The following is a 12297-nucleotide window of genomic DNA, read 5'->3' as shown; positions in this document are numbered from 1 at the left end:
CGCAAACTTCAAAACAACTTGAAAAGAGTACCAAGAAAAGGGCTCGTCCGGGATTTGAACCCGGGACCTCTCGCACCCAAAGCGAGAATCATACCCCTAGACCAACGAGCCCTCAAAATCCTCTTACCTCTCAAAAGCTAATACCGGCTCTAAGCCCGCAATGAAGATCATGCTGGTATCTTTATGATGCTTGGTCTGTGAATACGCATGAAAGTCAGTCTCAACTTACCCTTTCTCAAACGATAGCACTATCATTTACAAGTGTCTCCTTTTATTCCGTCCCAGCTTTGGACACGTCTTACAGGAAGTCAGCCCTTATTTATATATTTCTTCAGTGGCTGAAGCTTAATGAGAAAGAGTAACAAGTTGTTCATAACAACATAAGAAACACATTGTGCATTTTCTCTTAAATACTCCTTCACTTTGTGCCAAAAGAAATACCAAGGTGAATACCTAGGCCACAGATTCAAGCTAAAGATCTTCCTGCTGAATGCAAGGCGCATTAAAAACTGCATATCGCTGGACTAAAGCATTCCTTGCATAGCCTCTAACATCATAACATAACTGAGCTGCTAGCAGCAAGCTAACCAATACCTTTCTGAAATGAGAATGACATGTGCTTATCTGCTCAATCAGTGCTCAATCAGGCTCGATCAGTCGAGATTTAGAAAAGGTGGAAAGGGTCCAAGTGGATGCCCCTTCCTTTTTAGGGTGGGTCCTGCTGACTATCATAGGATTGCTTGTAAAAGTGGCCAGGGTCAGAGGAAAAGCTGCCAACACTTCTTAGCGTTCTCTATAGATGCAGCCATTTTCTGTGACTGTAATTTCGGCCTTTTCCCAGAAGTCTCTATTCTGCCTATGCAAATTAACAAAAGCAGTGCTTATTCCTCACTTGCTCAAATGTCCTTCCTGTCCAGAAAGCTCTGATTAAGCATGCTTATTTTCTTTTTCTGGGATATTTTAAATTGTTTCGCTGTCCAGTCTGTGGCAGTAGAAAGCTGCTTATGATGCCAGGTTTTGATGAATCCCCAAGGTACAAGTACAGAGGAATATATCAGTCTCTAGGATATGGAACTTTTAGCTAACACATCACAATATGTGATGCTTGCCAAGAAAACACTACATTCTGGAGCGCTGATGATCAGAACATTCTGCTCCTGAAGGATAGAAAAGACAGCTTGATTGAAATAAAGTCTGTTTATATTGACGCTCTCTCTCTCCCTATATATACATACATGCATACACACACACACACAGGTATGTCATGCATTTCTTCAGATTTGTTTCAACCATTTACCATTTATTGGAGAATCCCTACTTTTCAAGTGACTGCAAATGAAGTCATCTCTGGCACTTTTTGTGCAAAGTAAGAGACACACATGACACCTTATTATAAAAGTCATCGGTTTCTTTGTTACTGTGTACTTTCAAAGCATGGGGCTTTCACACGTCAGGTAAACCTGATTACCACTACACAACAAAAGCAGATGCAGCTTTCTTATCTATGTCGTGATAGAACAGTTGTGAATTGAGTAGAAGAAGGGCCCTGATGTGATACTTATTACATGCAGCCTGTAAGATAGTCAAACATGCAGGCTAGGAAGGAAGATGCAAATATCAATGTATTAGAAAAACACCTAAAGGCGAGTGATATGCTTTCATTCATGCATGGCTAGGAAAAATCGCCATACTGTTGCAAACATTCTTACACCACCAACTGGAAATAAATGATTCTGACATTAAACGTAAAGGTGAGAATGCATTTGTATCATCACCTTGAGAAGGATCATCTTGGAATTGAGCCGAGGGCCTCTGCACTCAAAGCCAGAAACACTCCACTAAAATAAGATTCCTGTTGGTGCCAACAATTCTCCATGTTAATGCTTGTTCTAGGTGAGCAGTGAACCGATTACAGGGCTCTTTTGAAAGCAAGGTCTGAGAACCAACAGATACATCCACACGCCGATTACTTTAGTGTTTTGAGAGAATTCCCTTTCTTGGAACGAGATTGCATGAAATAATCTTCAGGGCTTGGACAATTCCATGGCAAAACGGCACCTATCAACATTGTAGCCAACACAATATAACAACTGTTTCTGCCCGGTTTCGAACCGGGGACCTTTCGCGTGTGAGGCGAACTTGATAACCACTACACTACAGAAACAGATACCTACAGTTGATTTTTCTGTAATGAAACTGCTCCGAACTGGCTATTCCATGGGCCTCTGGCTTTAGATTTCTTTCATGCAACCTGCCCGACATCCCTAGCTGAACGCTCGTACATGCCATGCAAGACCAGATGTTTGGTATTAGCTCAGACTGGGCAGGGCTGAAGCATGAGACTCTAGCAAAGAATTATCCACTACTGCAAAGAAAAAATTGATGTTGGTTTTGAAACGCAAACTTCAAAACAACTTGAAAAGAGTACCAAGAAAAGGGCTTGTCCGGGATTTGAACCCGGGACCTCTCGCACCCAAAGCGAGAATCATACCCCTAGACCAACGAGCCCTCAAAATTCTCTTACCTCTCAAAAGCTAATACCGGCTCTAAGCCCGCAATGAAGATCATGCTGGTATCTTTATGATGCTTGGTCTGTGAATACGCATGAAAGTCAGTCTCAACTTACCCTTTCTCAAACGATAGCACTATCATTTACAAGTGTCTCCTTTTATTCCGTCCCAGCTTTGGACACGTCTTACAGGAAGTCAGCCCTTATTTATATATTTCTGCAGTGGCTGAAGCTTAATGAGAAAGAGTAACAAGTTGTTCATAACAACATAAGAAACACATTGTGCATTTTCTCTCAAATACTCCTTCACTTTGTGCCAAAAGAAATACCAAGGTGAATACCTAGGCCACAGATTCAAGCTAAAGATCTTCCTGGTGAAGGCAAGGCGCAATAAAAACTGCATATCGCTGGACTAAAGCATTCCTTGCATAGCCTCTAACATCATAACATAACTGAGCTGCTAGCAGCAAGCTAACCAATACCTTTCTGAAATGAGAATGACATGTGCTTATCTGCTCAATCAGTGCTCAATTGGCTCGATCAGGCGAGATTTAGAAAAGGTGGAAAGGGTCCAAGTGGATGCCCCTTCCTTTTTAGGGTGGGTCCTGCTGACTATCATAGGATTGCTTGTAAAAGTGGCCAGGGTCAGAGGAAAAGCTGCCAACACTTCTTAGCGTTCTCTATAGATGCAGCCATTTTCTGTGACTGTAATTTCGGCCTTTTCCCAGAAGTCTCTATTCTGCCTATGCAAATTAACAAAAGCAGTGCTTATTCCTCACTTGCTCAAATGTCCTTCCTGTCCAGAAAGCTCTGATTAAGCATGCTTATTTTCTTTTTCTGGGATATTTTAAATTGTTTCGCTGTCCAGTCTGTGGCAGTAGAAAGCTGCTTATGATGCCAGGTTTTGATGAATCCCCAAGGTACAAGTACAGAGGAATATATCAGTCTCTAGGATATGGAACTTTTAGCTAACACATCACAATATGTGATGCTTGCCAAGAAAACACTACATTCTGGAGCGCTGATGATCAGAACATTCTGCTCCTGAAGGATAGAAAAGACAGCTTGATTGAAATAAAGTCTGTTTATATTGACGCTCTCTCTCTCCCTATATATACATACATGCGTACACACACACACACAGGTATGTCATGCATTTCTTCAGATTTGTTTCAACCATTTACCATTTATTGGAGAATCCCTACTTTTCAAGTGACTGCAAATGAAGTCATCTCTGGCACTTTTTGTGCAAAGTAAGAGACACACATGACACCTTTTTATAAAAGTCATCGGTTTCTTTGTTACTGTGTACTTTCAAAGCATGGGGCTTTCACACGTCAGGTAAACCTGATTACCACTACACAACAAAAGCAGATGCAGCTTTCTTATCTATGTCGTGATAGAACAGTTGTGAATTGAGTAGAAGAAGGGCCCTGATGTGATACTTATTACATGCAGCCTGTAAGATAGTCAAACATGCAGGCTAAGAAGGAAGATGCAAATATCAATGTATTAGAAAAACACCTAAAGGCGAGTGATATGCTTTCATTCATGCATGGCTAGGAAAAATCGCCATACTGTTGCAAACATTCTTACACCACCAACTGGAAATAAATGATTCTGACATTAAACGTAAAGGTGACAATGCATTTGTATCATCACCTTGAGAAGGATCATCTTGGAATTGAGCCGAGGGCCTCTGCACTCAAAGCCAGAAACACTCCACTAAAATAAGATTCCTGTTGGTGCCAACAATTCTCCATGTTAATGCTTGTTCTAGGTGAGCAGTGAACCGATTGCAGGGCTCTTTTGAAAGCAAGGTCTGAGAACCAACAGATACATCCACACGCCGATTACTTTAGTGTTTTGAGAGAATTCCCTTTCTTGGAACGAGATTGCATGAAATAATCTTCAGGGCTTGGACAATTCCATGGCAAAACGGCACCTATCAACATTGTAGCCAACACAATATAACAACTGTTTCTGCCCGGTTTCGAACCGGGGACCTTTCGCGTGTGAGGCGAACGTGATAACCACTACACTACAGAAACAGATACCTACAGTTGATTTTTCTGTAATGAAACTGCTCCGAACTGGCTATTCCATGGGCCTCTGGCTTTAGATTTCTTTCATGCAACCTGCCCGACATCCCTAGCTGAACGCTCGTACATGCCATGCAAGACCAGATGTTTGGTATTAGCTCAGACTGGGCAGGGCTGAAGCATGAGACTCTAGCAAAGAATTATCCACTACTGCAAAGAAAAAATTGATGTTGGTTTTGAAACGCAAACTTCAAAACAACTTGAAAAGAGTACCAAGAAAAGGGCTCGTCCGGGATTTGAACCCGGGACCTCTCGCACCCAAAGCGAGAATCATACCCCTAGACCAACGAGCCCTCAAAATCCTCTTACCTCTCAAAAGCTAATACCGGCTCTAAGCCCGCAATGAAGATCATGCTGGTATCTTTATGATGCTTGGTCTGTGAATACGCATGAAAGTCAGTCTCAACTTACCCTTTCTCAAACGATAGCACTATCATTTACAAGTGTCTCCTTTTATTCCGTCCCAGCTTTGGACACGTCTTACAGGAAGTCAGCCCTTATTTATATATTTCTTCAGTGGCTGAAGCTTAATGAGAAAGAGTAACAAGTTGTTCATAACAACATAAGAAACACATTGTGCATTTTCTCTTAAATACTCCTTCACTTTGTGCCAAAAGAAATACCAAGGTGAATACCTAGGCCACAGATTCAAGCTAAAGATCTTCCTGCTGAATGCAAGGCGCATTAAAAACTGCATATCGCTGGACTAAAGCATTCCTTGCATAGCCTCTAACATCATAACATAACTGAGCTGCTAGCAGCAAGCTAACCAATACCTTTCTGAAATGAGAATGACATGTGCTTATCTGCTCAATCAGTGCTCAATCAGGCTCGATCAGTCGAGATTTAGAAAAGGTGGAAAGGGTCCAAGTGGATGCCCCTTCCTTTTTAGGGTGGGTCCTGCTGACTATCATAGGATTGCTTGTAAAAGTGGCCAGGGTCAGAGGAAAAGCTGCCAACACTTCTTAGCGTTCTCTATAGATGCAGCCATTTTCTGTGACTGTAATTTCGGCCTTTTCCCAGAAGTCTCTATTCTGCCTATGCAAATTAACAAAAGCAGTGCTTATTCCTCACTTGCTCAAATGTCCTTCCTGTCCAGAAAGCTCTGATTAAGCATGCTTATTTTCTTTTTCTGGGATATTTTAAATTGTTTCGCTGTCCAGTCTGTGGCAGTAGAAAGCTGCTTATGATGCCAGGTTTTGATGAATCCCCAAGGTACAAGTACAGAGGAATATATCAGTCTCTAGGATATGGAACTTTTAGCTAACACATCACAATATGTGATGCTTGCCAAGAAAACACTACATTCTGGAGCGCTGATGATCAGAACATTCTGCTCCTGAAGGATAGAAAAGACAGCTTGATTGAAATAAAGTCTGTTTATATTGACGCTCTCTCTCTCCCTATATATACATACATGCATACACACACACACACAGGTATGTCATGCATTTCTTCAGATTTGTTTCAACCATTTACCATTTATTGGAGAATCCCTACTTTTCAAGTGACTGCAAATGAAGTCATCTCTGGCACTTTTTGTGCAAAGTAAGAGACACACATGACACCTTATTATAAAAGTCATCGGTTTCTTTGTTACTGTGTACTTTCAAAGCATGGGGCTTTCACACGTCAGGTAAACCTGATTACCACTACACAACAAAAGCAGATGCAGCTTTCTTATCTATGTCGTGATAGAACAGTTGTGAATTGAGTAGAAGAAGGGCCCTGATGTGATACTTATTACATGCAGCCTGTAAGATAGTCAAACATGCAGGCTAGGAAGGAAGATGCAAATATCAATGTATTAGAAAAACACCTAAAGGCGAGTGATATGCTTTCATTCATGCATGGCTAGGAAAAATCGCCATACTGTTGCAAACATTCTTACACCACCAACTGGAAATAAATGATTCTGACATTAAACGTAAAGGTGAGAATGCATTTGTATCATCACCTTGAGAAGGATCATCTTGGAATTGAGCCGAGGGCCTCTGCACTCAAAGCCAGAAACACTCCACTAAAATAAGATTCCTGTTGGTGCCAACAATTCTCCATGTTAATGCTTGTTCTAGGTGAGCAGTGAACCGATTGCAGGGCTCTTTTGAAAGCAAGGTCTGAGAACCAACAGATACATCCACACGCCGATTACTTTAGTGTTTTGAGAGAATTCCCATTCTTGGAACGAGATTGCATGAAATAATCTTCAGGGCTTGGACAATTCCATGGCAAAACGGCACCTATCAACATTGTAGCCAACACAATATAACAACTGTTTCTGCCCGGTTTCGAACCGGGGACCTTTCGCGTGTGAGGCGAACTTGATAACCACTACACTACAGAAACAGATACCTACAGTTGATTTTTCTGTAATGAAACTGCTCCGAACTGGCTATTCCATGGGCCTCTGGCTTTAGATTTCTTTCATGCAACCTGCCCGACATCCCTAGCTGAACGCTCGTACATGCCATGCAAGACCAGATGTTTGGTATTAGCTCAGACTGGGCAGGGCTGAAGCATTAGACTCTAGCAAAGAATTATCCACTACTGCAAAGAAAAAATTGATGTTGGTTTTGAAACGCAAACTTCAAAACAACTTGAAAAGAGTACCAAGAAAAGGGCTCGTCCGGGATTTGAACCCGGGACCTCTCGCACCCAAAGCGAGAATCATACCCCTAGACCAACGAGCCCTCAAAATCCTCTTACCTCTCAAAAGCTAATACCGGCTCTAAGCCCGCAATGAAGATCATGCTGGTATCTTTATGATGCTTGGTCTGTGAATACGCATGAAAGTCAGTCTCAACTTACCCTTTCTCAAACGATAGCACTATCATTTACAAGTGTCTCCTTTTATTCCGTCCCAGCTTTGGACACGTCTTACAGGAAGTCAGCCCTTATTTATATATTTCTGCAGTGGCTGAAGCTTAATGAGAAAGAGTAACAAGTTGTTCATAACAACATAAGAAACACATTGTGCATTTTCTCTCAAATACTCCTTCACTTTGTGCCAAAAGAAATACCAAGGTGAATACCTAGGCCACAGATTCAAGCTAAAGATCTTCCTGGTGAAGGCAAGGCGCAATAAAAACTGCATATCGCTGGACTAAAGCATTCCTTGCATAGCCTCTAACATCATAACATAACTGAGCTGCTAGCAGCAAGCTAACCAATACCTTTCTGAAATGAGAATGACATGTGCTTATCTGCTCAATCAGTGCTCAATCAGGCGAGATTTAGAAAAGGTGGAAAGGGTCCAAGTGGATGCCCCTTCCTTTTTAGGGTGGGTCCTGCTGACTATCATAGGATTGCTTGTAAAAGTGGTCAGGGTCAGAGGAAAAGCTGCCAACACTTCTTAGCGTTCTCTATAGATGCAGCCATTTTCTGTGACTGTAATTTCGGCCTTTTCCCAGAAGTCTCTATCCTGCCTATGCAAATTAACAAAAGCAGTGCTTATTCCTCACTTGCTCAAAGGTCCTTCCTGTCCAGAAAGCTCTGATTAAGCATGCTTATTTTCTTTTTCTGGGATATTTTAAATTGTTTCGCTGTCCAGTCTGTGGCAGTAGAAAGCTGCTTATGATGCCAGGTTTTGATGAATCCCCAAGGTACAAGTACAGAGGAATATATCAGTCTCTAGGATATGGAACTTTTAGCTAACACATCACAATATGTGATGCTTGCCAAGAAAACACTACATTCTGGAGCGCTGAGGATCAGAACATTCTGCTCCTGAAGGATAGAAAAGACAGCTTGATTGAAATAAAGTCTGTTTATATTGACGCTCTCTCTCTCCCTATATATACATACATGCGTACACACACACACACAGGTATGTCATGCATTTCTTCAGATTTGTTTCAACCATTTACCATTTATTGGAGAATCCCTACTTTTCAAGTGACTGCAAATGAAGTCATCTCTGGCACTTTTTGTGCAAAGTAAGAGACACACATGACACCTTTTTATAAAAGTCATCGGTTTCTTTGTTACTGTGTACTTTCAAAGCATGGGGCTTTCACACATCAGGTAAACCTGATTACCACTACACAACAAAAGCAGATGCAGCTTTCTTATCTATGTCGTGATAGAACAGTTGTGAATTGAGTAGAAGAAGGGCCCTGATGTGATACTTATTACATGCAGCCTGTAAGATAGTCAAACATGCAGGCTAGGAAGGAAGATGCAAATATCAATGTATTAGAAAAACACCTAAAGGCGAGTGATATGCTTTCATTCATGCATGGCTAGGAAAAATCGCCATACTGTTGCAAACATTCTTACACCACCAACTGGAAATAAATGATTCTGACATTAAACGTAAAGGTGACAATGCATTTGTATCATCACCCTGAGAAGGATCATCTTGGAATTGAGCCGAGGGCCTCTGCACTCAAAGCCAGAAACACTCCACTAAAATAAGATTCCTGTTGGTGCCAACAATTCTCCATGTTAATGCTTGTTCTAGGTGAGCAGTGAACCGATTGCAGGGCTCTTTTGAAAGCAAGGTCTGAGAACCAACAGATACATCCACACGCCGATTACTTTAGTGTTTTGAGAGAATTCCCTTTCTTGGAACGAGATTGCATGAAATAATCTTCAGGGCTTGGACAATTCCATGGCAAAACGGCACCTATCAACATTGTAGCCAACACAATATAACAACTGTTTCTGCCCGGTTTCGAACCGGGGACCTTTCGCGTGTGAGGCGAACGTGATAACCACTACACTACAGAAACAGATACCTACAGTTGATTTTTCTGTAATGAAACTGCTCCGAACTGGCTATTCCATGGGCCTCTGGCTTTAGATTTCTTTCATGCAACCTGCCCGACATCCCTAGCTGAACGCTCGTACATGCCATGCAAGACCAGATGTTTGGTATTAGCTCAGACTGGGCAGGGCTGAAGCATGAGACTCTAGCAAAGAATTATCCACTACTGCAAAGAAAAAATTGATGTTGGTTTTGAAACGCAAACTTCAAAACAACTTGAAAAGAGTACCAAGAAAAGGGCTCGTCCGGGATTTGAACCCGGGACCTCTCGCACCCAAAGCGAGAATCATACCCCTAGACCAACGAGCCCTCAAAATCCTCTTACCTCTCAAAAGCTAATACCGGCTCTAAGCCCGCAATGAAGATCATGCTGGTATCTTTATGATGCTTGGTCTGTGAATACGCATGAAAGTCAGTCTCAACTTACCCTTTCTCAAACGATAGCACTATCATTTACAAGTGTCTCCTTTTATTCCGTCCCAGCTTTGGACACGTCTTACAGGAAGTCAGCCCTTATTTATATATTTCTTCAGTGGCTGAAGCTTAATGAGAAAGAGTAACAAGTTGTTCATAACAACATAAGAAACACATTGTGCATTTTCTCTTAAATACTCCTTCACTTTGTGCCAAAAGAAATACCAAGGTGAATACCTAGGCCACAGATTCAAGCTAAAGATCTTCCTGCTGAATGCAAGGCGCATTAAAAACTGCATATCGCTGGACTAAAGCATTCCTTGCATAGCCTCTAACATCATAACATAACTGAGCTGCTAGCAGCAAGCTAACCAATACCTTTCTGAAATGAGAATGACATGTGCTTATCTGCTCAATCAGTGCTCAATCAGGCTCGATCAGTCGAGATTTAGAAAAGGTGGAAAGGGTCCAAGTGGATGCCCCTTCCTTTTTAGGGTGGGTCCTGCTGACTATCATAGGATTGCTTGTAAAAGTGGCCAGGGTCAGAGGAAAAGCTGCCAACACTTCTTAGCGTTCTCTATAGATGCAGCCATTTTCTGTGACTGTAATTTCGGCCTTTTCCCAGAAGTCTCTATTCTGCCTATGCAAATTAACAAAAGCAGTGCTTATTCCTCACTTGCTCAAATGTCCTTCCTGTCCAGAAAGCTCTGATTAAGCATGCTTATTTTCTTTTTCTGGGATATTTTAAATTGTTTCGCTGTCCAGTCTGTGGCAGTAGAAAGCTGCTTATGATGCCAGGTTTTGATGAATCCCCAAGGTACAAGTACAGAGGAATATATCAGTCTCTAGGATATGGAACTTTTAGCTAACACATCACAATATGTGATGCTTGCCAAGAAAACACTACATTCTGGAGCGCTGATGATCAGAACATTCTGCTCCTGAAGGATAGAAAAGACAGCTTGATTGAAATAAAGTCTGTTTATATTGACGCTCTCTCTCTCCCTATATATACATACATGCATACACACACACACACAGGTATGTCATGCATTTCTTCAGATTTGTTTCAACCATTTACCATTTATTGGAGAATCCCTACTTTTCAAGTGACTGCAAATGAAGTCATCTCTGGCACTTTTTGTGCAAAGTAAGAGACACACATGACACCTTATTATAAAAGTCATCGGTTTCTTTGTTACTGTGTACTTTCAAAGCATGGGGCTTTCACACGTCAGGTAAACCTGATTACCACTACACAACAAAAGCAGATGCAGCTTTCTTATCTATGTCGTGATAGAACAGTTGTGAATTGAGTAGAAGAAGGGCCCTGATGTGATACTTATTACATGCAGCCTGTAAGATAGTCAAACATGCAGGCTAGGAAGGAAGATGCAAATATCAATGTATTAGAAAAACACCTAAAGGCGAGTGATATGCTTTCATTCATGCATGGCTAGGAAAAATCGCCATACTGTTGCAAACATTCTTACACCACCAACTGGAAATAAATGATTCTGACATTAAACGTAAAGGTGAGAATGCATTTGTATCATCACCTTGAGAAGGATCATCTTGGAATTGAGCCGAGGGCCTCTGCACTCAAAGCCAGAAACACTCCACTAAAATAAGATTCCTGTTGGTGCCAACAATTCTCCATGTTAATGCTTGTTCTAGGTGAGCAGTGAACCGATTACAGGGCTCTTTTGAAAGCAAGGTCTGAGAACCAACAGATACATCCACACGCCGATTACTTTAGTGTTTTGAGAGAATTCCCTTTCTTGGAACGAGATTGCATGAAATAATCTTCAGGGCTTGGACAATTCCATGGCAAAACGGCACCTATCAACATTGTAGCCAACACAATATAACAACTGTTTCTGCCCGGTTTCGAACCGGGGACCTTTCGCGTGTGAGGCGAACTTGATAACCACTACACTACAGAAACAGATACCTACAGTTGATTTTTCTGTAATGAAACTGCTCCGAACTGGCTATTCCATGGGCCTCTGGCTTTAGATTTCTTTCATGCAACCTGCCCGACATCCCTAGCTGAACGCTCGTACATGCCATGCAAGACCAGATGTTTGGTATTAGCTCAGACTGGGCAGGGCTGAAGCATGAGACTCTAGCAAAGAATTATCCACTACTGCAAAGAAAAAATTGATGTTGGTTTTGAAACGCAAACTTCAAAACAACTTGAAAAGAGTACCAAGAAAAGGGCTTGTCCGGGATTTGAACCCGGGACCTCTCGCACCCAAAGCGAGAATCATACCCCTAGACCAACGAGCCCTCAAAATTCTCTTACCTCTCAAAAGCTAATACCGGCTCTAAGCCCGCAATGAAGATCATGCTGGTATCTTTATGATGCTTGGTCTGTGAATACGCATGAAAGTCAGTCTCAACTTACCCTTTCTCAAACGATAGCACTATCATTTACAAGTGTCTCCTTTTATTCCGTCCCAGCTTTGGACACGTCTTACAGGAAGTCAGCCCTTATTTAT

At 41.8% G+C, this 12297-nt stretch overlaps 6 non-coding genes across 6 annotated transcripts; all 6 read right to left on the bottom strand.

The window, feature by feature from the left end:
- Positions 1 to 39: 39 nt before the first annotated feature.
- On the bottom strand, positions 40 to 111 carry TRNAP-UGG (transfer RNA proline (anticodon UGG)). Its single transcript has one exon. It is a non-coding gene; the product is annotated as a tRNA-Pro (tRNA).
- A 4376-nt stretch (positions 112 to 4487) lies between these two features.
- Positions 4488 to 4560, bottom strand: TRNAV-CAC (transfer RNA valine (anticodon CAC)). The gene has a single exon. It is a non-coding gene; the product is annotated as a tRNA-Val (tRNA).
- Positions 4561 to 4832: 272 nt separating this feature from the next.
- Positions 4833 to 4904, bottom strand: TRNAP-UGG (transfer RNA proline (anticodon UGG)). Its single transcript has one exon. It is a non-coding gene; the product is annotated as a tRNA-Pro (tRNA).
- Positions 4905 to 7229: 2325 nt separating this feature from the next.
- On the bottom strand, positions 7230 to 7301 carry TRNAP-UGG (transfer RNA proline (anticodon UGG)). The gene has a single exon. It is a non-coding gene; the product is annotated as a tRNA-Pro (tRNA).
- Positions 7302 to 9271: 1970 nt separating this feature from the next.
- On the bottom strand, positions 9272 to 9344 carry TRNAV-CAC (transfer RNA valine (anticodon CAC)). The gene has a single exon. It is a non-coding gene; the product is annotated as a tRNA-Val (tRNA).
- Positions 9345 to 9616: 272 nt separating this feature from the next.
- Positions 9617 to 9688, bottom strand: TRNAP-UGG (transfer RNA proline (anticodon UGG)). The gene has a single exon. It is a non-coding gene; the product is annotated as a tRNA-Pro (tRNA).
- Between the last annotated feature and the right edge of the window lie 2609 nt (positions 9689 to 12297).

Source organism: Triturus cristatus, chromosome 8, assembly GCF_964204655.1.
Source record: "Triturus cristatus chromosome 8, aTriCri1.1, whole genome shotgun sequence".
Lineage (NCBI taxonomy): Eukaryota > Metazoa > Chordata > Amphibia > Caudata > Salamandridae > Triturus > Triturus cristatus.
The sequence above is the reverse complement of the archived record's forward strand: the minus strand, read 5'-3'. Positions and strand labels throughout refer to the sequence as shown.